This window comes from Argopecten irradians, chromosome 11 (assembly GCF_041381155.1).
Source record: "Argopecten irradians isolate NY chromosome 11, Ai_NY, whole genome shotgun sequence".
NCBI lineage: Eukaryota > Metazoa > Mollusca > Bivalvia > Pectinida > Pectinidae > Argopecten > Argopecten irradians.
The window spans coordinates 1,134,377-1,161,813 of record NC_091144.1 but is presented as its reverse complement, the minus strand read 5'-3'; the positions used below and the strand labels follow the sequence as shown (position 1 = coordinate 1,161,813).

At 35.7% G+C, this 27,437-nt stretch overlaps 2 long non-coding RNA genes across 2 annotated transcripts; one reads left to right on the top strand and one right to left on the bottom strand.

The window, feature by feature from the left end:
- Nucleotides 1–545: 545 nt before the first annotated feature.
- Nucleotides 546–26,324, bottom strand: LOC138334258 (uncharacterized). Its single transcript, XR_011210077.1, has 3 exons — nt 26,078–26,324; nt 21,354–21,688; nt 546–1,986 (listed from the first exon to the last, which is right to left on the bottom strand). It is a non-coding gene; the product is annotated as an uncharacterized lncRNA (long non-coding RNA).
- Nucleotides 17,474–20,585, top strand: LOC138334259 (uncharacterized). The gene is made up of 2 exons (XR_011210078.1): nt 17,474–18,226; nt 20,484–20,585. It is a non-coding gene; the product is annotated as an uncharacterized lncRNA (long non-coding RNA).
- Nucleotides 26,325–27,437: the final 1,113 nt, after the last annotated feature.

Here is a 27,437-nt window from a genome sequence, read left to right as displayed (position 1 = left end):
ATGTAAATATTGAGATTGAACAGTGGCATGATTGCGTTAAAGGTGGTATGAACCCGCGAATGGATAGAGACAACTTTAATGTAGCGCGTTCAATGCGTTTTAAATGTATGTTAATTTACACATGTATGTAATATATATCTAGGATCTTACATGAGTGTTCATTTCATATGAGATTTTATGAAACAAGTCTAAGAAGTTCTTATTTTCGAAAGTCTTGGCGAGCAAAAATTAAAACTTCGAGACGAGTGTCATAAAATCTTATATGAAATGAACACAAATTCAAGATACTTTTTATCACATAACTACAAATACCTACATAGCAAAGAATTTCACGTCAAAATGTATGCCGAAAATCCAGCAAAGGCCGCCATTTTGTCCCGACGTCCTCGTAATCCTGACATCACGTCATTTTTCCTGACGTCATTTTATTGTTTCTGTCTGACATCACAATGAATTTCCAGCCAATGAAAATCGCTCCAGGTCATATTACACTAGTGACATATGCAAAAATATTACACGGGCGAAATCACTGGATATCAGGCGGATTATGTGATAAATCCTTTTAATTATTACAATAAATGTTACATAAATACACGTTTAGTTACATACATATGTATATGAGATAAATATGTGATGTTTCAAGATAAGAAAGACAACTCTTGTTGTACTGTATGACGTGCATCGGTATTTAGTAAGCGTTGTTAGCATTGTGAAACCCTGACTAAAATTATATAAAAAAGATGCATGGACGGATGAAGTATTAATATTAAGGTAACATCGTCACTGTATGCTACGTACATACAAATATATAGTATTATAACGGGTACCATGTTAATAACAATTAAATGTCACCTGAGTTCTGATTCAGATTGTCACAAAGATGTGCCAACAGTTTTGACCCTATACACACACTACCTATAAATATATATAGCCTCTTGATGTTTCTTAGCACTAACTTGTACATATCTGTCGATCAAGAAATGGTCCGAATGGCATAGACTTGATTTCTGATACAGCATGACACAAAAACATATCACACTGTATACAATATACATGTATTGACCCAGTACACCGTTCAGGCTCTTCAAGTTATTTTATCAATTTGACCCTTTAATATATGAAGAGTATTCAGAAGATGGTTCTTGAAATTTTCGTTAATTATCCCCTTTATGCCGCGTCCCGCTTGCTGCTGGAGATGAGCCAGAACCAACTTTGATATGATATTAAAAAACTATCTCAATAAGAATTCTAACCAAGATTGACTAATTTCATAAGAAAATTTACCAAATAATTAATGCTCAAAAAAATGTTTCCATACATAAACTTTAGTACATTTAACCTCTGCCCTTGGGGAAACTCTGAAACCCCAGTACCATGAAATTCGTGTTTTTTGTAAACGGTCTCAAGACCCTTCTGTCTATATATATTTAGGGTATTTGATAATACCATTTTTTGGAATGTTTAGTCAATTTTACCCTTTTTGGCCCCTCCTAGAAAAACCATAGTTGTACACAATTGCGATTGGACTTATGTCTTAGACAGTTTCTGCAAAATGTCATTGAATTTTCTTCATCAGTTTTGAGCCGCCATTAATATGTAGAAATGAAGAGCTACCAAGTTCATTTAAATCACATGACTTTCATTCAAGGTTGCAGGAGCCAAATAGGCTAAAATATTTAAGCGGCTTGCTGTTAAGTTCAGTTCCATTATACAATGACTAATAGCCGTATGACAGTTCAGGTCCTTTGGGCATCTTGTTCTTCATACACAATGTGTATGATGAAACAGCAAGACTTCACAGGGACTACTGCAGACATTCTTTTCGGAAACTTCACATTCAAATACAGCTACCTGTTAGCTGTATGTTTCTGTCCGTAAAGAACTAAAGAGATTGTTGTAACTCTGCTCATCATAAGTTCATTTCAAAGAAATCTTTCTCCAGCACACGTTTCTATCTTTGTGTCATTTCGTGTCAATCCAATGTATCTACAACAAAACACACACATTCAAAATCAACATATCTGAGAACTATTCTCGAATGCAAGTTGTTAGGCTCACTTGCGTATAATGTGAAGTTATTAAACATTATCGGATAATGTTATAATAAAAAACGTAATGTTTATAATAATTAATAACGTTTTGTGACAATTAGTATCCATCTAAATTATTTTGTCTTCAAATAAGAAAATAAATTTGCAGATATATATGACAATGAGATGATTTTATTTTGCATATGCGGTTTAATGTAAACTTTATTTTATTCATTCATTATAAACATACAAAAAAGTTCACATTCATATGCAGATTCTAGGGTCACGAATAACACGTGTTGTTATGTAGGTAGAAAAATACTATTTTATGCAGTGTACAATCAGGATCGGCAGTCACGTAACTCTAAATGATATGTTTCACGGAAAAATGGCGAAAATCCTGTCACTTCAGGCACATGTTTTGGTAAATCAGGTGATATTATCATTCAATCATTACAATTTATAGCCTAAAACCATTTGTGTATTTGAGTCACGTGATTCCCCACCCTAAAAATATTAACTGTTTCTTTACATGATCACGCAAAGCATTTTTTTTAGTTTAATCATATTGTATTTGAATGTTGTCAGATTAAAAAAAAACTCTTGCACTGCCAGGCGTGTGTTTTCATTTTGTTTCAGACTAATTACATATACATAGGAACTATGAAGTATCGAATTAAAATTAATATTCATATAATACAACAATAATGTTTTATTTGGGTTTTAAATTGTGATACAGTTTCTAACAAATGAATTATAAAGTTTCACCGTACTAGGAAAAAGCAATTTTTAATTATCCGTAGGCGACACCTCGGTGGCACATTAGTTATAAGTGTTACTTTCATTAACCCTATTAGGCGAAATGCCATTTAAAGAAGACGGAGCTATATTAAGATGATTTGTATCAAATGAAATCTTTTTATCCCGTCTTTCAGATAATGTGCCAAATCCAGGATCCATATATATAATTCAATTCTACAATTCTACTTGCGAAAGAGGTTAAGCCTGTAACTAATCTGGCAGTTTCTAGTTGTATTTTTCCTGTTTTTCTAGTCTGAATTTTATACATCCATCCTACTCCTCGATAGCATATTCCAATAAAGGTTTAATAAACACAGTATAATTTAGACAACATTTTCCTTTCCAATGTAAAGTCCAACTTACACTAGCCTAACACATGGTGAGAGCCGGAATTATCTATAGTTGTGATATGTATGTCCCTTTCGATGTTATACCAAGCTGATTGTGTAAACTATTGCAAATTGATATCATGTTTTTTGAAGAGAATCGGTCAATAAAACTACTTCAGTTTTATGAGGATCAAAATTACTTTCCCTTCTCTAGGCCACTGCCCTGTAATTGATAAATCACAGATTTGAGTGTTGTTCAATATATTGAACGTTATTTGGGGAATATGCGAGAGAGATGTGGTCACCAACATTTCTGATAAGAATATCAAATGTTTAGATATATCATTTATAAAAATTAAGAATAAGACGGAAACGCCAGCTTTTAAATAACTACTACAACAACCAATAACATTAATTTGGTTTCTGTCACTTCATTCAATTAAAAATATTTCTCCTGCACCATATGAAAGGAACTGTTCAAGTAATCCACGATGTCATACATGTACCTATCAAATGCATCTGAAGTATCGAAAAATATCATACATATTTGTTAAATTTCTAATGATACACATATATACTATGATAAACTTCAAAAGGTTGGGATACAGTAGTGTTTCTCGGGAAAAAAATCCGAATGATATTTATTTACAAATGTAAAAATGCAAAAATTATGTAGATGTTTATAAATAACCCGCTCAAAAACTTTGAAATTACTAAAATAAATTAGAAGAGAAATCGGCCTAGAATTAGAGGTTAGGAGACGTTCTTTGCCTGTTTGAATTGTCCAGTTTATCGGATACGTAGGAATTGATTAAAGATGGCATGAGACATTGACCTCAATTAAATCAAATATGAAGTATTACGACTTTCAAACGGACCAATATGGTGGATCGAAGTAACAGACGACTTTTCGAGATTTCAATTCCTTTTCAATTATTTTATTGACCCATCCGTACAATACTCGATATTTGATATATACGTACAGTACATAATGCGCAAGATACGTTATAACACAATTTATAACAAAATTACAAAACGTAGTTGACCTATCATGAATAAATATGGGAAATGAGTCATCAACAGATGAATTATTGATCTACTGTCATGACTAATTACAAAAATAATATATTATGTATCAGCTTTAACTTACAGGGGTTGCGCCCATTCACAGGATTGATACAAATATACTACATATCAACATGCGGATATCAGCAGACGTATGTCCACTCCGAGAAAGCTAGAGGAAGTATATTATAAAAAAAATCATAAAATTTAACAGACTTCGGCGGCACTATGGCGGCACGAGGTGACACGAAAATATATTTTCTAATGAAGAGTGAAAAATATTTTTTTAATATACGTCGAATCTTTTTGATTTTTATAAGACGAAAAATATCTTATTTTATGTAGTGTGAAAAATATTTTTACGTGCTAATGTAATAAGTTTTATGTGTCCAAAGAATAAAATGTTTTTCACACTAAATAAAATAAAATATTTTTCGTCTGACATGAGTAAAAATATTTTGCGCCCTACATTACAAAGTATTTCTCCCCCTACATTAAATATGTATTGTTCGTGTCACTAATGCGTCGCTTTAACACCAAGGCTTGTTATGAAATTGTTAGTGCACTTTATGCCAATCAATTTGATCAGTTTTGCATTAACAATTTACATAAACATATCTAAACTACGAGAGCGTAATAGGCTTACATGGGAAGATATCTTTCATGATAACAAAAATATTTTATTCTAGTTGATATAAATTATCTGGCGGTCGCCACATAATTAATTTCAAATTAATCAATTCCAAAAGCACTAAAGTCACGTGTAATACAATACATATGAAAATTTTCTTACATCTTCTTGATTCTATAGATAAATTGTGAGCTGAATGTCTAAGTTCGGTATTAGTTATCACTTTTGGGGTTTGCTAAATCACAGTATCCACCTGAAAATATATTGATATCTATTTTACATGGCATTTACATTATTTAAACCTCGTAATTATAGATAATTCACATACATCTCCTCTACTCGATATTGAGTATTAAATATTTCCGAAGAGGAACATGAAGGCTGATAATATTCATAAAATAGAGAAAACACCACAGAACACATTTCAATTAATGTTTAAAAACTCTTTAAAATATACACACATACTTTGGCAGGATCACATAGATTGCCTTCCATCACATCAATACTGTGGTGTCATGGAAATTCCATTTTCGACATGGACCTGTTGGAATCTTATATCAACTCATGCAAGTGATTGTGACTTCAATACAAGTCTCTATAGTTTAGTACAAACGTGATCTTATGGAATCTTATACCCACCTGGAATGACATTACAATGCATTGAGTGTAATTTTCTGCTGGATTTTGTGATGCACCAATGCGGGAAAGTCAAGTTTTAGCCAATCATGAGCAGGCCCATCCTCGATACTCCAGGGGTTCCGATCACTTACGATCTCTACACCCCTGGACTATCTCATCGTAAAACTGGAGGCAACAGAACAGAACAGGTAATTTAGTCCTTTGATGTACATCAAAAGAACCGTATAACGGTACACTGTGGTTGACTATGTGGCTTTGAAGTTGGGCGTCGCTCTCTCTGTAGTCTTCAAAGGAAATCTTTGCTGGTCTGTGATTGGTCAAATATTTTCAGCTGAGCTGCCTTCAATTTCACTATGAGATAGCCCAGGGGTGTAGAGATCGTAAGTGATCGGAACCCCTGGAGTATCAAGGATGGAGCAGGCCATCACACAGCCATATGGGAAAAATATATTTTAATGAGGCAATAAACACTCTCAGGATTAAAAGGTTGATGTGTCAGGAATATGGCATTGAACATGTTGTTTGCAAGTGAAAAATGAAGTAACGTTATGTAGAGATGGTTGTATATGATGAGTTGTAGGTACGTGACTGGATACAAGTAACGTTATGTAGAGATGGTTGTATATGATGAGTTGTAGGTACGTGGCTGGATACAAGTAACGTTATGTAGAGATGGTTGTATATGATGAGTTGTAGGTACGTGGCTGGATACAAGTAACGTTATGTAGAGATGGTTGTATATGATGAGTTGTAGGTACGTGACTGGATACAAGTAACGTTATGTAGAGATGGTTGTATATGATGAGTTGTAGGTACGTGACTGGATACAAGTAACGTTATGTAGAGATGGTTGTATATGATGAGTTGTAGGTACGTGGCTGGATACAAGTAACGTTATGTAGAGATGGTTGTATATGATGAGTTGTTAGGTACGTGACTGGATACAAGTAACGTTATGTAGAGATGGTTGTATATGATGAGTTGTAGGTACGTGACTGGATACAAGTAACGTTATGTAGAGATGGTTGTATATGATGAGTTGTAGGTACGTGACTGGATACAAGTAACGTTATGTAGAGATGGTTGTATATGATGAGTTGTAGGTACGTGGCTGGATACAAGTAACGTTATGTAGAGATGGTTGTATATGATGAGTTGTAGGTACGTGGCTGGGATACAAGTAACGTTATGTAGAGATGGTTGTATATGATGAGTTGTAGGTACGTGGCTGGATACAAGTAACGTTATGTAGAGATGGTTGTATATGATGAGTTGTAGGTACGTGGCTGGATACAAGTAACGTTATGTAGAGATGGTTGTATATGATGAGTTGTAGGTACGTGGCTGGATACAAGTAACGTTATAAGATGTTGTAGAGATGGTTGTATATGTTATGAGAGATGGTTGTATAGATGAGTTGTAGGTACGTGGCTGGATACAAGTAACGTTATGTAGAGATGGTTGTATATGATGAGTTGTAGGTACGTTGCTGGATACAAGGAACTAAACTAATGTAGTCATCATATGATACTCATCAATACAATCGGGCTTGTGTAATTATAAAACTTATAACATGATAATTATAGACATACTCTACTATGATTTATTTGTTAAAATGTGAAAACACATTTATAGGATAAATATAGACATATTGTACTAAGATTTATTACATTTCACTCTGTTTCCTATCAGGTTTTGTACATCAGCGATGTCAGCTGACCTCTCCTGATTGATCATAAGTGTGTTATTACGTGGTATCATCTATCATCATTTACTTAACTTCATCAAGGCCAATATTAACATATATACAATGATATATTATATATATAGTAAAATAATATGCACATAAAATAAATACTTATGTTAACATATTTTAACGTGTACAAGTCTTTATGAAGACTTTTTAAATGTCAGGAATAAAATATTAAAGGGTGGGGTATTATCAGAAACATAAATAAGGGCTCAACGATCGGCAGCTGGATACTACTTCAGATCCTCATGATGCATTTGATATAAATTCAGTAATTTTTAGATGGTGTGGACACAATTTTTTGGGAAGAACGTAACTTGTTAAAATAATATTTACTTTTTAGGTAGAAACTAGAGCACGTTAAACTTTGTGTTTATTTAGATTGAACTTTAAAGGTATTGGTGCTATAACAAATAACAAATTTTGACCTGTTTTCTTTCTTCAGTCATCATTTCTAATCACAACTTTGGATAATTAAACTGTAGAAATAATTGAAAGACACTCACAAACATGTTCAATTCATTATCAATATTGAAAAGTACATACACTGTACACTTGTTTCTGATATTTTATGTATATTTAGCTGACACAATACAAAAGTCACTCTTCAATTAATTTTAAAATAATTTTTGAAATGAGAGTGGTGGTAAATATCCTTGGTGTTAATGTCGGTTTGTGGTCGATGTCCTTGGTGTTAATGTTGGCGGTGGACTATGTCCTTGGTGTTAATGTCGGTTGGTGGTCAATGTCCTTGGTGTGAATGTTTGTTGGTGGTCAATGTCATTGTTGTTAATGTTTGGCGGTGTCTATGTCCTTGGTGTTAATGTTGGTTGTGGTCAATGTCCTTGGTGTTAATGTCGGTTGGTGGTCAATGTCCTTGGTGTTAATGTCGGTTGGTGGTCAATGACCTTGGTGTTTAGTCGTTGGATGTCAAGTTCCTTGTGTAAATGTCGGTTGGTGGTCAAAATGTTGGTTGGATGTCATTATCATGGTGTATGTTTGTTGTTAAATGTCCTTGGTGTTAATGTGGATGTCAATGTCCTTGGTGTTAATGTTTGGTGGTGCACAATGTTCTTGTAAAGTTTAAGGTCTGATAAGTGTTAATGTTTGGTGTTAATTTGGTGGTCAATGTCCTTGGTGTTAATGTTGGTTGGTGGTCAATGTCCTTGGTGTTAATGTCGGTTGGTGGTCAATGTCCTTGGTGTTAATGTCGGTTGGTGGTCAATGACCTTGGTGTTTATGTCGGTTGGATGTCAAGTTCCTTGGTGTAAATGTCGGTTGGTGGTCAATGTCCTTGGTATAAATGTTGGTTGGATGTCATTATCATTGGTGTTAATGTTTGTTGGTTGTAAATGTCCTTGGTGTTAATGTTGGTTGGATGTCAATGTCCTTGGTGTTAATGTTTGGTGGTGCACAATGTTCTTAGTATAAATGTTTAAGGGTGGTCATTGTCATTAGTGTTAATATTAGTTGGTGGTCGATGTCCTTGGTGTTAATGTTGGGCGGTGGACTAATGTCCTTGGTGTTAATGTCGGTTGGTGGTCAATGTCCTTGGTGTTAATGTTTGTTGGTGGTCAATGTCATTGTTGTTAATGTTTGGTTGGTGGTCAATGTCATTGTTGTTAATGTTGGTTGGTGGTCAATGTCCTTGGTGTTAATGTTGGTTGGTGGTCAATGTCCTTGGTGTTAATGTCGGTTGGTGGTCAATGTCCTTGGTGTTAATGTTTGTGGTGTTTGGTGTAATGTCGGTTGGTGGTCAATGTCCTTGGTGTTTTATGTTGGTTGGTGGTCAATGTCCTTGGTGTTAATGTCGGTTGGTGGTCAATGTCCTTGGTTAAATGTTGGTTGGATGTCATTGTCATGGTGTTTAATGTTTGTTGGTGTCAATGTCCTTGGTGTTAATGTTGGTGGATGTCAATGTCCTTGGTGTTAATGTTGGTGGTGGTCACAATGTTCTTGGTATAAATGTTTAAGGTGGGTGCAATGTCCTTGGTGTTAATGTTTGTTGGTGGTCAATGTCATTGTTGTTAATGTTTGGCGGTGGTCTATGTCCTTGGTGTTAATGTTGGTTGGTGGTCAATGTCCTTGGTGTTAATGTCGGTTGGTGGTCAATGTCCTTGGTGTTAATGTCGGTTGGTGGTCAATGTCCTTGGTGTTAATGTCGGTTGGTGGTCAATGACCTTGGTGTTTTATGTCGGTTGGATGTCAAGTTCCTTGGTGTAAATGTTGGTTGGTGGTCATTGTCCTTGGTGTTAATGTTGGTTGGTATGTCAAATGTCCTTGGTGTTAATGTTTGTTGGTTGTCAATGTCCTTGGTGTTTATTTCGGTTCGTTGCAAATGTCCTTGGTGTTAATGTCAGTTGGTGGTCAATTTCTTTGGGTTAATGTCGGTTAGTGGTTAATTGTCCTTTGTGTTAATGTTGGGCGGTGTAATGTCCTTGGTGTTAATGTTGGGTGGTGGTCAATGTCCTTGGTCTAAATGTTGGTTTTCAATTTCATTTCAGAAATATTTTATTAACAATACAAATATAAAGAAAATTACAAAGTATTGTTAAATTCTAGATAAATAGGCGCATGGTGTCATATATCAGTCTAAATGTTGGTTGGTGGTCAATGTCCTTGGTGTTAATGTTTTGGTTGGTGGTCAATGTCCTTGGTGTTAATATTGGTTGGTGTTGTCAAATGTCCTTGGTGTTAAATGTTGTTGGTGGTCAATGTCCTTGTGTTAATGTTGTTGGTGGTCAATGTCCTTGTGTTAATGTTGGTTGGTGTAATGTCTTGGTGTTAATGTCAATGCCATGATGTTAATGTTGGTTTGTGGTCAATGCCTTGGTGTTAATGTTGGTTGGTGGTTAATGCCATGGTGTTAATGTTGGTTGGTGGTCAATGCCTTGGTGTTAAATTGGTTGGTGGGTTAATGCCTTGGTGTTAATGTTGGTTGGTGGTTAATGCCTTGGTGTTAATGTTGGTTGGTGGTCAATGCCTTGGTGTTAATGTTGGTTGGTGGTTAATGCCATTGGTGTTAATGTTGGTTGGTGGTTAATGCCTTGGTGTTAATGTTGGTTGGTGGTCAATGCCTTGGTGTTAATGTTGGTAGGTGGTCAATGTCCTTGGTGTTAATGTTGGTTGGTGGTTAATGCCATGGTGTTAATGTTGGTTGGTGGTCAATGCCTTGGTGTTAATGTTGGTTGGTGGTCAATGTCCTTGGTGTTAATGTTGGTTGGTGGTCAATGCCTTGGTGTTAATGTTGGTTGGTGGTTAATGTCATGGTGTTAATGTTGGTTTGTGGTCAATGCCTTGGTGTTAATGTTGGTTGGTGGTCAATGTCCTTGGTGTTAATGTTGGTTGGTGGTCAATGCCTTGGTGTTAATGTTGGTTGGTGGTCAATGTCCTTGGTGTTAATGTTGGTTGGTGGTCAATGCCTTGGTGTTAATGTTGGTTGGTGGTCAATGTCCTTGGTGTTAATGTTGTTGGTGTCAATGCTTGTGTTAATGTTGTTGGTGTCATGTCCTTGTGTTTAATGTTGGTTGGTGGTCAATGTCCTTGGTGTTAATGTTGGTTGGTGGTCAATGCCTTGGTGTTAATGTTGGTTGGTGGTCAATGCCTTGGTGTTAATGTTGGTTGGTGGTCAATGCCTTGGTGTTAATGTTGGTTGGTGGTCAATGCCTTGGTGTTAATGTTAGTTTGTGGTCAATGCCTTGGTGTTAATGTTGGTTCGTGATCAATGCCTTGGTGTTAATATTGGTTGGTAGTCAATGTCCTTGGTGTTAATGTCGGCTGTTGGTCAATGTCGTTGATGTTTATTTCGGTTCGTTGCAAATGTCTTTGGAGTTAATGTCGGTTAGTGGTTAACGTCCTTTGTGTTAATGTTGGGCGGTGTATAATGTCCTTGGTGTTAATGTTGGGTGGTGGTCAATGTCCTTGGTCTAAATGTTGGTTTTCATTTCATTTCAGAAATATTTTATTAACAATACAAATATAAAGAAAATTACAAAGTATTGTTAAAAGAATTAGACAACAGGCGCAATGCCTATATCAGTCTAAATGTTGGTTGGTGGTCAATGTCCTTGGTGTACGTTTTGGTTGGTGGTCAATGTCCTTGGTGTTAATATTGGTTGGTTGTCAATGTCCTTGGTGTTAAGGTTGGGCGGTGGGCAATGTCCTTGTTGTTAATGTTTGTTGGTGGTCAATGTCCTTTGTGTTAATGTCGATTGGTAGTCAATGCCATGATGTTAATGATGGTTTGTGGTCAATGCCTTGGTGTTAATGTTGGTTGGTGGTCAATGACTTGGTGTTAGTGATGGTTTGTGGTCAATGTCCTTGATGTTAATGTTGGTTGGTGGTTAATGCCTTGGTGTTAATGTTGGTTGGTGGTTAATGTCATGGTGTTAATGTTGGTTGGTGGTCAATGCCTTGGTGTTAATGTTGGTTGGTGGTCAATGCCTTGGTGTTAATGTTGGTTGGTGGTCAATGACTTGGTGTTAATGTTGGTTGGTAGTCAATGACTTGGTGTTAATGTTGGTTGGTGGTCAATGCCATGGTGTTAATGTTGGTTGGTGGTTAATGTCATGGTGTTAATGTTGGTTTGTGGTCAATGCCTTGGTGTTAATGTTGGTTGGTGGTCAATGTCTTGGTGTTAATGTTGGTTGGTGGTCAATGTCCTTGGTGTTAATGTTGGTTGATGGTCAATGTCATGGTGTTAATGTTGGTTGGTGATTAATGTCATGGTGTTAATGTTGGTTGGTGGTCAATGTCTTGGTGTTAATGTTGGTTGGTGGTCAATGTCCTTGGTGTTAATGTTGGTTGGTGGTCAATGTCCTTGGTGTCAATGTTGGTTGATGGTCAATGTCAGGGTGTTAATGTTGGTTTGTGGTCAATGCCTTGGTGTTAATGTTGGTTGGTGGTCAATGCCTTGGTGTTAATGTTGGTTGGTGGTCAATGTCCTTGGTGTTAATGTTGGTTGGTGGTCAATGTCCTTGGTGTTAATGTTGGTTGATGGTCAATGTCATGGTGTTAATGTTGGTTTGTGGTCAATGCCTTGGTGTTAATGTTGGTTGGTGGTCAATGCCTTGGTGTTAATGTTGGTTGGTGATCAATGCCTTGGTGTTAATGTTGGTTGGTGGTCAATGCCATGGTGTTAATGTTGGTTGGTGGTTAATGCCATGGTGTTAATGTTGGTTGGTGGTCAATGCCTTGGTGTTAATGTTGGTTGATGGTCAATGTCCTTGGTGTTAATGTTGGTTGGTGGTCAATGCCATGGTGTTAATGTTGGTTGGTGGTCAATGCCATGGTGTTAATGTTGGTTGGTGGTCAATGCCTTGGTATTAATGTTGGTTGGTGGTCAATGCCTTGGTGTTAATGTTGGTTGGTGGTCAATGCCTTGGTGTTAATGATGGTCTGTGGTCATCGTTCGTAAAGTTATCACGTGTTTTACGGTGAGTTAACCATATTTAGTTAAGATCGGAAATAATTTGACAGACATAATCCGTCAAATACAATTGTCAGTTGGTGATTTGTTTTAATTTATGATAGTTAGCCGCATCACTAAACTGCCGACGTCAAACGTGTAGTTAGCTTTCTGACGGATCATGCTGTGGCCATATCTATCATAATTAACGTTAATTGTCTTAATGGACTGCTGATTGTTCTTAGCTTGTGTACCCACAGCTGGTCCAGGCAACTACGTTACCGTGAGACAGCTAAAACCACCTCCATTATATAAAGAGCGATATCATGTTGGGGATGTGCATTTGCCGAAGACCACAGTCACGTGAGTACCAGTATTAGCCCAGGTAATTACTCTATAACACCATGATAAAGGAAATAACTATACAAACGTAAATTTTTATTAAATACCTACCTAACAAATTATAATTGTAAAAAATACCGTGTGTATATAATGACTATATAAATGTATATGTGCATTGGATACCTACCTAACAAGTTATAATTGTAAAAAATACCGTGTGTATATAATGACAATATAAATGTATACGTGCATTGGATACCTACCTAACAAGTTATAATTGTAAAAAAATACCGTGTGTATATAATGACAATATAAATGTATACGTGCATTGGATACCTACCTAACAAGTTATAATTGTAAAAAATACCGTGTATATATAATGACTATATAAATGTATACGTGCATTGGATACCTACCTAACAAGTTATAATTGTAAAAAATACCGTGTATATATAATGACTATATAAATGTATACGTGCATTGGATACCTACCTAACAAGTTATAATTGTAAAAAATACCGTGTGTATATAATGACTATATAAATGTATACGTGCATTGGATACCTACCTAACAAGTTATAATTGTAAAAAATACCGTGTGTATATAATGACTATATAAATGTATACGTACATTGGATACCTACCTAACAAGTTATAATTGTAAAAAATACCGTGTGTATATAATGACTATATAAATGTATACGTGCATTGGATACCTACCTAACAAGTTATAATTGTAAAAAATACCGTGCTTATATAATGACTATATAAACGCATACGTGCATTGGATACCTACCTAACAAGTTACAATTGTAAAAATCGTATTAGATTATCTTGATGTCATTTTCCTCGAATTTGTGCCCCCTGTGTGGCACTATAAAATAAGTGACCGAGTAAATTGCGACTGATTGAAATACATGTACTGGTATCGGCTAATATAGACTTAGAACAGAGACATAAAATGTAATAATATAATATTCTGTTTCATGTTGAAAAATGGATTTCTTTCTATCATCTCGTGAGGTGGGTACTTTAATATTTTTTTCACTCGTGCGATGGATCAGTGTTTCACCCAAGCCGTGTTTTCACCCCACTCGATAAACTATAACTGTTATTCAGCAAAAATGTACTCTATCAATTTTTGTTTTTGAATCTGGGTGAGAGCTTATAAAGAATAAAATATATTAAACCCGATTTAGATTATGGTTCTAACTTTTTGTTCTTCCATGCATCGTTATATAATAAAGTCTTAGGGAAGATAGGATTTTAAATAATTTTCAAAATTATGCATGTTGACTACCATTTCTGTTAAAACAAACTTGTTAACGTTGAAAATCGGTAAGTGTAGTTAAAGTATAATTCTGTGCGACTGGTGAAAGGACCTCTTTCATGAACAATGGAAATTTGCCCACGAACCAATTTTATTGAAATTAAATGTAATATGTAGCAATATAAATGCAAACCCTTGAAATACGTTTAAAAAATTCAAAAGGTCCCAGGGGCCTGTGCTATGGCCAAATTAATGTTGCCCAGTAGAGGTGTATGACAGGGTTCCCTTTTTGATCCAAAAAGTTATTAAAATAATGTTTTATGTCATAAAACTGTATTATTTTCTGAAGAATATAAATAATTACATATTATGATCACAAATATGTAGGCAAAATCGGACAAATAAAATTTTGGCTAAATTTTAAAGACAGAAAATATCGAAATTTTGGGTATTATTTTCGGCCATGTCAATTATTAACAATGGTGATTCACCCACTTCCAGTTTGAGTGCACCAAAAATATTTTCTAAAAAGTTGGCTCATTACCTGAAGTAAATATTGTGAAAATTTCAGAAAAATTGTGGACCGGTAAATTTGTCGTTTAAAGGTCTTAATGAGGCAAGGTCTATTTTTAGCAGTATTACACTGTGGTTGCACCACGGCCCTTTTCAATCATAAAATTGAGAAAACAAAGAAACTAATTTCTTAATCTTATTTAATACTCATTAGTTACATTAAATTTAAAGTAATATATGATTTTATAACCTATATATTGTAGAATAATCAAAATATTGAATCACAATAACAAAGTATTTCGGAATTTTTAGGGCATTATCATTCACTTTTCAAGCTAGATGATGATTGCAACTGCATTCTCAGAAATATTATTTTTATTTACAGCTGAAAGGCATATAAAGTAAAATAATAACAAAATCTAGAAAAAAATGGGTGGGAGTAGATTATTATGAAAGAGAATCAAGTTTTTACCAATTTTCACACATCCCGTATATTAGTGTATATATGTATAATGTTGTTGTTTTTCAAAATATTGCGCTTTCAAAGTGTTGGTAATGGCATCAAATCACACCATTACAAGTTTTTATTTAAAAAAACATAGACAAATTGATATATGATTTTTTTTTTCGTTCAAAAATGTATTAATTTTACTATATAAGTATTTCTTAGCAGTTTAATATTTAGATTGTTCAGAACATTTTGTGAAGTTTGATTTCGAGTTTTTTTTTTAATTTTCTTTAGAATTTTCATGAATTCCATAAAAGTTAACTAAGAATTTTTTTTTCAGTTAAAAAAATAACAGCATCTTTTATGGTTAATGAAACAGTCAAAAGTTTTTGAGGTCCACAGTTTTATTTTTCATAATTAGCTTTGTGTATCGTAAACACATCATACTATCAATCAAAATGGCATAAGGTTTATCATTTCAGGTAAAAAAATGATTTTATAAGAAATTTGGTTATCACAACATGAATTATACATGTCAGGGGATCCAAATAAATAAATTTATACGTGACACAAAGCTAAGTAACATAAAATATATGCAATACACTGCATTTAAATGATTTCCAGTTTGATCAGACACTCTCATTTCCTGTTTGACTGTTTCTCCATTATCTCTGTACGATTAATACCATATCCGCCAATTAAGATTTTTAGAGATGTTTTTGTCCATACGGATTACTTTACATTTACCTATAAAACTCATATAATTCTAAACTCAAAGTCAGTTTATATAGTATTGAATAAAACGGTTTCATCGCCACACACTCTTTACCACGGGGATATACACCATGTACATGTACTGTGATCGCAGCCTTTCTTTTGTGTCTATTACTCAGTAAAGCTGTTTAATTTTCTAATTATATAATAATACTAACATGGAATTCAAATATGATTATTGACAATAAAGATGTATTAAGTTTTGATGATCTACTTACAGGTAACGTCTATTTTCATTATTAAAACTGCTACATTCAGTTAGTTATTTTGCAAATTTAAAGAAGTATTTGCCATTAATGTATCTAAATCTGAAATGATACATCACTGAGTTTCCCGAAAAAAAATAAACTTAAAATCTAAATCGATATAATATGTTAAAGTGATGAGATTTACATTTTTTAGCATGAATCAACATAAATGTTTATCAGAAGTGTTAGCCCTGCAAATAATTGAACTACTGTAGGTTTGTAACATGACCCGTGTAACCTGGTAACTCTTCCCTCTCAAACCATACAGTTACAGAATCCCGTTTTAATCACTCTCTTCACTGTAAATATGCTCTATAATTACAAAATAAATCATTAGAACAGGACATATTAGTGAAGCTACTTCAAATGCAAAACAGCTTATTGTGGTCATAAAACACCCAAATGTTTTGTAATTTTGATTATGTAAAACTTAATTTTTCTACAAAGTATCACTAAATAAATCAATTTGAAATCATATCAAGCGTTACAGATGAGAATTGGATTATACATTAATGTTGACACCGTTAGATTCGTGATAAATGATCCAAAATAAGCATATTCTTAACATTATGTAACGTTACTAAAAATAGACCATGCTATATTATAACCTTTAAACGACAAATTTACCGGTCCACAATTTTTCTGAAATTTTCATAATATTTACTTCAGGTAATGAGCCAACTTTTTAGAAAATATTTTTGGTGCACTCAAACTGAAAGTGGGTGAATCACCATTGTTAATTATTGACATGGCCGAAAATAACACCCAAAATTTCGATATTTTCTGTCTTTAAAATGAAGCCAAAATTTTATTTGTCACATTTCGCCTTCATATTTGTGATCATAATATGTAACTTTTTATACTCTTCAGAAAATAATACAGTTTTATGACATAAAACATTATTTTTATACCATTTTGGATCAAAAAGGGAACCCTGTCATACACCTCTACTGGGCAACATTAATTTGGCCATAGCACAGGCCCCTGGGACCTTTTGAATTTTTTAAACGTATTTCAAGGGTTTGCATTTATATTGCTACATATTACATTTAATTTCAATAAAATTGGTTCGTGGGCAAATTTCCATTGTTCGTGAAAGAGGTCCTTTAAAGAAAAAAACATGTAATGAAACAGAACAAGGGTATCGGTATAGAATGTTACTAGTTAGTGATGACATAAATACTTCCATTTTCAGACTCCAGAATGCAGACGTTCATTCTGTTCCTCGCCTCCTTGAACCTGGCGTTTGGTATATACGTGCAACAGGGCTTGCTATCACAGCCAAATCTAGTCCGAACGGCATCTAGGCCTACACAAGTAATAGGAAACATCGCCCGAGGTTTGCCGGCACAGCATCGCCTAGGTAATCACCAAATAGCTCGCTCCTCTGTAATATCTTCTAGGCACATCACAAACCCATACAGACAAAATGTAATTTATCCAAGTCAACGACATGCTTCCTTAACCAGTCCAGCTTTGCGCCATGTGTCAACTGGAGGTATATACCCATCACAGCATAGTAGAAATAGGCTCTACCCGTCAACGCTTCTTGCGAATGGTCTCTACCCGTCACAGATGAATAGAAATAGTCTCTACCCGTCACAGTGGACTAGAAGTTCAGTTATCAGCCGCCAATCGCTAGGAGGAAACCAAGCTATTATGGGAATTCCTGGTAGTGTAGGGTACCCTAGATACCCTAGCAGACACCAGAGCTATACATACCTTCGCTCAGCACCCGCTTACTACAACACAGGAAGCGTGTCTCCGCGTGCAGGGTTCATGGCTACATTAAATAAACAACTGGATGGAACTGTCGCAGTGACGCCATTATCGCCCATAGGTGGAGAAGGATCAGAGCTGAACCTGCTTGGGTCACAAACATTTGGTATTACCGGAAGTAGCATATCTTCCAGCGCTGGACAGTTCTAGACTGGCGTACAGGGACAACATGATCAATAGCCACAGTTAAGTGTTTTGATGTAAGTGATTATATACGAAATGTTTCAGAAAACATGATAAGAATTTAAATCTGTAATAAAACTAGGAAAGGTACGGACATACAATTTTGAATTATATGTATATAAAGTCAAATATGCTGCACAGCTATTTTTCATATTGGTCAATAATTGATTTGAATTGTTATATTGAGGTGCAGAAACAGTGTTTCAGTGTGACATTTAGGTACTGAAAAGTCTGACAGTTCAATCACCGAAATAATAAATTTTATCATTATAATGAGTACATGATTGTTTGCAATGGCGTCATCAGTGACGTGACACTGTCTTCTTTTAAAAATCTAGCTGTAACTTAATGCATCCTTAACAAATAGGGTAAAGAAGTGATAGCATTAAGTATTTGATTTCTGAAGCACCATTTACAATGCACAATTTATCACCGATATCAATATAACATAAAGCTGGTCATTTTCACGGCCTCGATATCAATATAACATAAAGCTGGTCATTTTCACGGCCTCGATATCAATATAACATAAAGCTGGTCATTTTTTCACGGCCTCGATATCAATATAACATAAAGCTGGTCATTTTTTCACGACCTCAATATCAATATAACATAAAGCTGGTCATTTTCACGGCCTCGATATCAATATAACATAAAGCTGGTCATTTTCACCGCCTCGATATCAATATAACATAAAGCTGGTCATTTTCACGGCCTCGATATCAATATAACATAAAGCTGGTCATTTTTTCACGACCTCAATATCAATATAACATAAAGCTGGTCATTTTCACGGGCCTCTTATCATATAACATAAAGCTGGTCATTTTCACCGCCTCGATATCAATAACATAAAGCTGGTCATTTTCACGTCGATAACTCCTCGATATCAATATAACATAAAGCTGGTCATTTTCACCGCCTCGATATCAATATAACATAAAGCTGGTCATTTTGTCATTTCACGCCTCGATATCAATATCATAAAGCTGGTCATACCCTCACATAAACATAAAGCTGGTCATTTTCACCGCCTCGATATCAATATAACATAAAGCTGGTCATTTTCACCGCCTCGATATCAATATAACATAAAGCTGGTCATTTTCACCGCCTCGATATCAATATAACATAAAGCTGGTCATTTTCACCGCCTCGATATCAATATAACATAAAGCTGGTCATTTTCACCGCCTCGATATCAATATAACATAAAGCTGGTCATTTTCACCGCCTCGATATCAATATAACATAAAGCTGGTCATTTTCACCGCCTCGATATCAATATAACATAAAGCTGGTCATTTTACGGCCTCGATATCAATATAACATAAAGCTGGTCATTTTCATGGCCTCGATATCAATATAACATAAAGCTGGTCATTTCACTTGATATTTTTACGTTTTCGCAAACATTGAAATGATCGCGAAAATGTAATCGGCAAAATATTGAGAAATGACGGAGTCATATAGACTCAGAGCCAGAACGCGAATATGTAAAACCGCGAAAACGTTTAGGTGAAACCTCCATAACAATCAACAATGTTGGTAAAATTTCTGTTTTTAAGTACATAACATTAAAATTAAAGATGTTTCGCCGGTGACAAATGGTTTTTTTCTCTATCAAAAACAGGAGCAGACGATTTAGCATTTTTCTTCAGTTACAAAAGTTACTTACTTTACACCTTACCACCATTGAAAAGTCTGAGCTTCTAATTTTACCGCAAGACAAAAATATAAAAAAATTAAATTGCATCCCTAAAAACCGCAGAACGATGTCCTATATGGAATAAAGTACTGATTGCGCATACACCAAAGGCAAAATAAATTATTTTATATTATTATTTGTGTTAATTAGACATATACATGCTATACATATATACGGTATAAACACTTATTATTTTTCAAATGATAAGTATCGTTTATGCTCTGCTGGCGGTGGTGCATCTATAATTAACACAAGACACCATCACGTATTCCTCAGAGCCTGATAGAGAAAATATTTCTCGAAGGAAAGTGCTCGTTATTCTAAATTGTTTCATGGTAAAAAGTTCTATCATTTTTTGTATGTAAGGCGGCTTTGGTTATCTTTGTCGTCAAAAATACATCGATACTACTGGTGTCTGCCCGCAAATAAAGCAGAATTAATATTCGTAAAACAATAAACCAAATAATGTTAATGCTACATAGAGACATTTAGCTTTCGTAACAGATGTAGTGTATTTTTGTATAGGTGTGTCTTTTAATCTCTTTCCATTTGTTTGTGTGTTGTAGCCTAGTGTCACCGATCATTCTCCGGAACCAGATGTCTTTCCAACATCACATTTGTCTGTTTGATTCTGCGAATCTAATCAATAAAGTTTATTGTCTGAAAAACACAAGTGTTATTGCATTTATATATCAAATTTGGTTGTAAACAGCATTTTCATTGGCTAAAAAACGAAAATATGGCGTTTGTAATGTCGCTTTGAATGGCTGAGATAATTACGGAAGGATTCAACTATCGACACCGCGTAGGTTTCAGTCCCGTTGAAGTCTCGTTTCGATATAGATCAAATAAGAGATTTTCAAATAAAACCTATCAATACGTGTAGCAAGGTTCAGTTGCAAATTTTGAGAAAAAAATAATTTCTATTCATTGTAATTTTTACCTAAATGACCCATTTTGCGGCCTTTTTCAAAATGTCTTTCTTTGCGTTGAGAAAAGCCGTAGTTTAGTTTTTTTTATCTTATTCATCAATGCGCCAGCATGTCTAGCTGTATCGAGCTAATTTGTGACGTAAATCTTGATTAGGTAATAAAAATATTAAAGCATTAATGTGTAAGATCTTACACTTTCATCAATTTATTTTTACATTTGAGGGTAATTCGTGCAATTTTTTTTTTTTTTTTGCTCTAAAAACTGAAAAAATAATACTGAAATTGGCCAAAATAAGTAAGGACACGGATCCCTTTTGGTCACAGAACGGCTCAAGCTGACCTCTCCCCCTCTAACACCATCCCCAACCTCCTCCTCCCCCGGACCCCGGAACGGTCCACGTCATAGGTAGGACTACTTGATGAGTCTATTTTTGTTGTATATGAGAGTCCCAACATCATTGATTTGTATATAAGTATTAATCAAGTAAGGAATAAAACTATTACCTATCACCGCCAGCTGACTTTTATAAACATCGTTATTTATCGTCATTCTCTGTGCCAGGTGAAATCTGTACACATCAAATTATATCGTCCTTCTCGGTGCCAGGTGACCTTTGTAAACATAAGTTGATATCGTCCTTCTCAGCACAAGGTGACCTCTGTAAAGATCAGTTTATATCATTCTTCTCGGCACCAGGTGATCTTTGTAAGCATTAGTTCATATCGTCCTTCTCTGTGCTAGGTGACCTTTGTAAACATCAGTTTATATCGTCCTTCCTGGCCCAAGGTGACCTCTGTAAACATCATTTTATATCATCCTTCTCTGCACCAGGTGGCTTCTGTAAATATTAGTTTTTATTACATAATTTGTTTACACCAATCTATATATGAAGAAATATAATATTTTCAACTATTACACCGACCGTTCAATAAAACCTTGTTATATTGCACGGTTCGAAGTTATATTGCACGCTTCCATGGAAACGTTATATTGCACGGTTCGAAATGTTATATTGCACGGCTTTAGGAACACCTCGCTGTTGTTGTCTAGTTTTGTAGAAAACTTCCGAGGAATTGCGAGTAACAGTGAGTTACGTTATTATGACGTCACAAAGGTTCACGCTCAATTTCGCGCTGGATTTAAAGATCTCGAATCAAGCACGTCATGTAGACGTTTACTGTACCGAGTAAAGGACGGACACGATGAATGTATTAGATCAAAAGGCTGCAAGCAGGTCTAATAATGTGAAAACAGACAATAAGACATCCAAACCGGAGTTACAACGTGACGTACGTAGGCTATACGTCAATCTTCAATAGGATATTAAGGTTTTTTCCGTACGATACGGTGTTGTGATTTTGTTAAGTGATTGTCGTATTCGTTTTATAAAAAAAATATTCAACTGAAAAACTGGTGATTATGTAATAAAACAAATATTCCATGGTTACTGTGCCCTAGTTCATAATATTTACCCCTCGGTGATGGTAATCAACAAATTTTATACTGCACTCGGCCTTTGGCCTCGTGCAATACAACATTTGTTGATTACCATCACCTCGGGTTAAATATTATGAACTAGAGCACAATAAGCCATGAAATATTTGTATAATATAGTCCTTCTCGGCACCAGGTGACCACTTGAAACATCAGTTTATATCATCCTTCTCGGGACAAGTGCCAGGTGACCTCTGTGAACATCAGTTTATATCGTCCTTCTCGGCAGCAGGTGACCTTTGTAAACATCAGTTTATATCGTCCTTCTCGGTGCCAGGTAACCCTTTTGAGTGTTTGCCCTGCAAATAGGGCGTTAGCATTGTACCTACTTCTCCTATGTAGCATTGTACAATACGGTCGACTTGCTATGGGTGATCTATTAAGCAAATAGTCCGTGTTTTGATACATGCTTAAACGATTTTAAAATGTATTTCCTCCGCAAATTTTTTCACTCCAACCCTAAAGGGAAGCTATAGAAAACATAGAAACCAGCTCAATGAGAAGGATTATAACAGCGATCTTGATTTGGATCTGCATGATAATATGCCAGCCAAACAGCCAGCTGTAGAAAGTTACAACACACTGCCAAATTCAAACATGCAGAGAATCCACCACATCATGAAACACCGGCGCTCAATCGCCACCACATAATTGTGCTTGGAAAGTGTGGGCTTGACGGCTAATGAGCCAATGTGGCCACCATTCATAGGCTTCACATTCAAATTTAACCCGAAATGTGACAGCATGTCCACGAAAGTATTCAACGACTGAATTTCTAAGCTAAAGAAACAAGGACTGCAGTCTGTTACTAGCAGCCTTATCAACACCTGCATCCAGTCAAAAAATCAGAACGTTAGTGGAAGAGGTGAAGGAATCGCTCACATCCACACAAACCAACGAGGGAACACAACAAATAAGAGCTGATTTCTTTCACCAGCTAGAAGAGAAAAAGCTGCATTAGCAACATGAATTTGAACGATTCAAGTCCAAGACCTGGGCGGAAAAAAGAGACCACCAGGGAATAGAAGGACACCTTCAAAAACCCATGGAGCCATCGCCATACACAACAGGATATGGAAAGAACATCACCCCAATCTTCAGTGGTTGACGAACTGAAAGCTTAAGCAGAAAAACTGTCCCGCAACTAAAGGGAAAATAATGTAAATGTATTCAAAAGGATGTTTCTAATCTCTGTTGAAACCTCATTCGTGAAATTGTTGTAAAACAGTATGACATTACACAAAAAAATCCATGTATCATTCCTGATTCGCATTGCAAGGCATCACAGACACGACTACTCACACATGCCATAAAATACGAAACCTAGTTATAAGATTACATTTTTATTGATAAGACGAGCTCCGACTCACAACGTAAGTAATCATAGATAAGACGAGCTCCGACTCACAACGTAAGTAATCATAGATAAGACGAACATCGACTCACAACGTAAGTAATCATAGATAAGACGAGCTCCTACTCACAACGTAAGTAATCATAGATAAGACGAACATCGACTCACAACGTAAGTAATCATAGATAAGACGAACATCGACTCACAACGTAAGTAGTCATAGATAAGACGAACATCGACTCACAACGTAAGTAATCATAGATAAGACGAACATCGACTCACAACGTAAGTAATCATAGATAAGACGAACATCGACTCACAACGTAAGTAATCATAGATAAGACGAGCTCCTACTCACAACGTAAGTAATCATAGATAAGACGAGCTCCGACTCACAACGTAAGTAATCATAGATAAGACGAGCTCCTACTCACAACGTAAGCTCACAACTAAGTAATCATAGATAAGACGAGCTCCGACTCACAACGTAAGTAATCATAGATAAGACGAGCTCCGACTCACAACGTAAGTAATCATAGATAAGACGAACATCGACTCACAACGTAAGTAATCATAGATAAGACGAACATCGACTCACAACGTAAGTAATCATAGATAAGACGAACATCGACTCACAACGTAAGTAATCATAGATAAGACGAGCTCCGACTCACAACGTAAGTAATCATAGATAAGACGAACATCGACTCACAACGTAAGTAATCATAGATAAGACGAACATCGACTCACAACGTAAGTAATCATAGATAAGACGAGCTCCGACTCACAACGTAAGTAATCATAGATAAGACGAGCTCCTACTCACAACGTAAGTAATCATAGATAAGACGAGCTCCTACTCACAACGTAAGTAATCATAGATAAGACGAGCTCCGACTCACAACGTAAGTAATCATAGATAAGACGAGCTCCGACTCACAACGTAAGTAATCATAGATAAGACGAACATCGACTCACAACGTAAGTAATCATAGATAAGACGAACATCGACTCACAACGTAAGTAATCATAGATAAGACGAGCTCCGACTCACAACGTAAGTAATCATAGATAAGACGAACATCGACTCACAACGTAAGTAATCATAGATAAGACGAACATCGACTCACAACGTAAGTAATCATAGATAAGACGAGCTCCGACTCACAACGTAAGTAATCATAGATAAGACGAGCTCCGACTCACAACGTAAGTAATCATAGATAAGACGAACATCGACTCACAACGTAAGTAATCATAGATAAGACGAACATCGACTCACAACGTAAGTAATCATAGATAAGACGAGCTCCGACTCACAACGTAAGTAATCATAGATAAAACGAACATCGACTCACAACGTAAGTAATCATAGATAAGACGAACATCGACTCACAACGTAAGTAATCATAGATAAGACGAACATCGACTCACAACGTAAGTAATCATAGATAAGACGAACATCGACTCACAACGTAAGTAATCATAGATAAGACGAGCTCCGACTCACAACGTAAGTAATCATAGATAAGACGAACATCGACTCACAACGTAAGTAATCATAGATAAAACGAACATCGACTCACAACGTAAGTAATCATAGATAAGACGAGCTCCTACTCACAACGTAAGTAATCATAGATAAGACGAGCTCCTACTCACAACGTAAGTAATCATAGATAAAACGAGACTACTAGCACATGCCATAAAATAAAAAACTTATAAAAAGTTATAACACTCCTACATTGGAGCAAGTCACTGAAAACCCACAGGTACGTTCTCTATGTTCAAATTCACATAAAAATATATCAAACCATGTTAAACTCCATTTGGAGTAATCATCAAAAAATATAACCGTAACAAAGCTTAAGTTAGTGATGAGTAAATAAAAATAACTAATACTTATACTGTATATACATTCAATCATAAATATATTGTAAACAAAAATAGAAAATATCAACAAAAACTTGCATACCAAGAATAGTATACAAGTCTGAAGGATTATATTTAAACTAAACCTTCTCTGATTGGTCTTATCCAAAACCAGGAAATAGTAATGTAGCGGGGTTGGACTGGGTCGATCGTCGGTGACCAGGTAGCTCAGTCGGTAGAGCACTCGGCTAGTATTCTGAGGGTCCCGGGTTCGAATCACGGTCTGGCCGCTACATTTTCTCCTCTCCTGTTACAGAATTGGCGCCCCACGTTGGGCGCCATTTGTCATCGGGGTGTGGAATCATGACAAAGAATAGGATATGTTCGTGGTAGTTTAATGGTGACAAGAAAAACTACAAAAGACAATTCAAACAATCAAACTCACCGGAATACTAACACAAAAGATTCACACGACCCTACACTCATATTACATGCTAGTCAACTTACCAGGCTTCTTGAACGGCGAATCCTATGGATATAAATATATCTATACTTCCGTATCGCTTCCCTCTGTATAATATGGACAGATCTGCTGGGCCAGGAGTCCAGCAATGGAGTGCCAGAGATATGGGGAGAGGAGAGGAGGAAAGCTAGGGAAGTGACGTAGATATGTAGAAAAGCATGCAAGGCAGTTGTTAACAGAGTTCAGGTCGGTGTCACGTCAAACCAGTTCGTCGACATTCCACAACACATGTACACATACACTGGATATGAGTTTACGTAAACAAGGACATTTACATTACATAACACTAGCACCTGTACACAGGTATACAGTACCCATACATGTCCAGGTAAATACTATGACCTGGGTCACAGTAATAATATTGACAAGCCGGCACACTACTTACTTCGCCCAGTCGTGATGGCTTACCGGCGACTAGATAAAAAGCGCAATGTTCCGATTGAGAATCACTCTATAGAACATATTCATAAAAAATCATTAAGGAAACAAAAAGACAATGTACAATGACGGGTCCATAGATAGTATTACCATATACAAATATCTAGTAGACATGAAACGAACTGGACCCGGAAAGTTGTACCTCTTACCGAAAAAACAGAAACTCCAACAAGATGATTTTGAAAAATATATAGGCCGTAAAGCCACCTCATTTCATTTCATCAAATTTTATTGACAAAGATTGCACATGTCAACTGGATTAAACAACAGGCAAAGCCTATATAAGTTCTCTCCAATAGTTCCAAAAGTGAGAAGAAGAAAAATGAAACAAATTAGACATAAATATGTGTTGAAAAATCATAACACGGGTAGGGGACAAAGCTCCTCAGCATTTAAAGGACTTATAGAGGGTGGATGTATACGGCATATGAGAAACACATCTGTTCCTAATATGTTGAAGACCACCCTCAACATATTTAAACAAAGGCTGCGTAAAAGAGGCTACTCAATCAAAGAGATGGACAACTCTGTCAATAACAGTTTCTTTATCTCGTGAGAAACTTCTCGACAGCATCAATACGGATAGACATATGGATGTGCCTCTGGTGATTATAACGAAATATAACCCAGAGAGTAGAAAAATCAGACGATTCATTACGAAAAACTGACATTTGATTACTCAAGGCACTGAATGCTCAGAGATATCTCCAAAGCCGCCTATGGTATCATAGAGAAAGAACAAAAATCTTTCAGAATACCTGACATCCTCAACGATCTCATGATAATAACGACAAAAACGAATAAATAAACGAAAACATGAAACGTTTTAAGACTCTAAACAGAAAGCACTCACTGATACATTAACCTCAAATTGACAATCCATGATATGAGCATACAAAATAATAT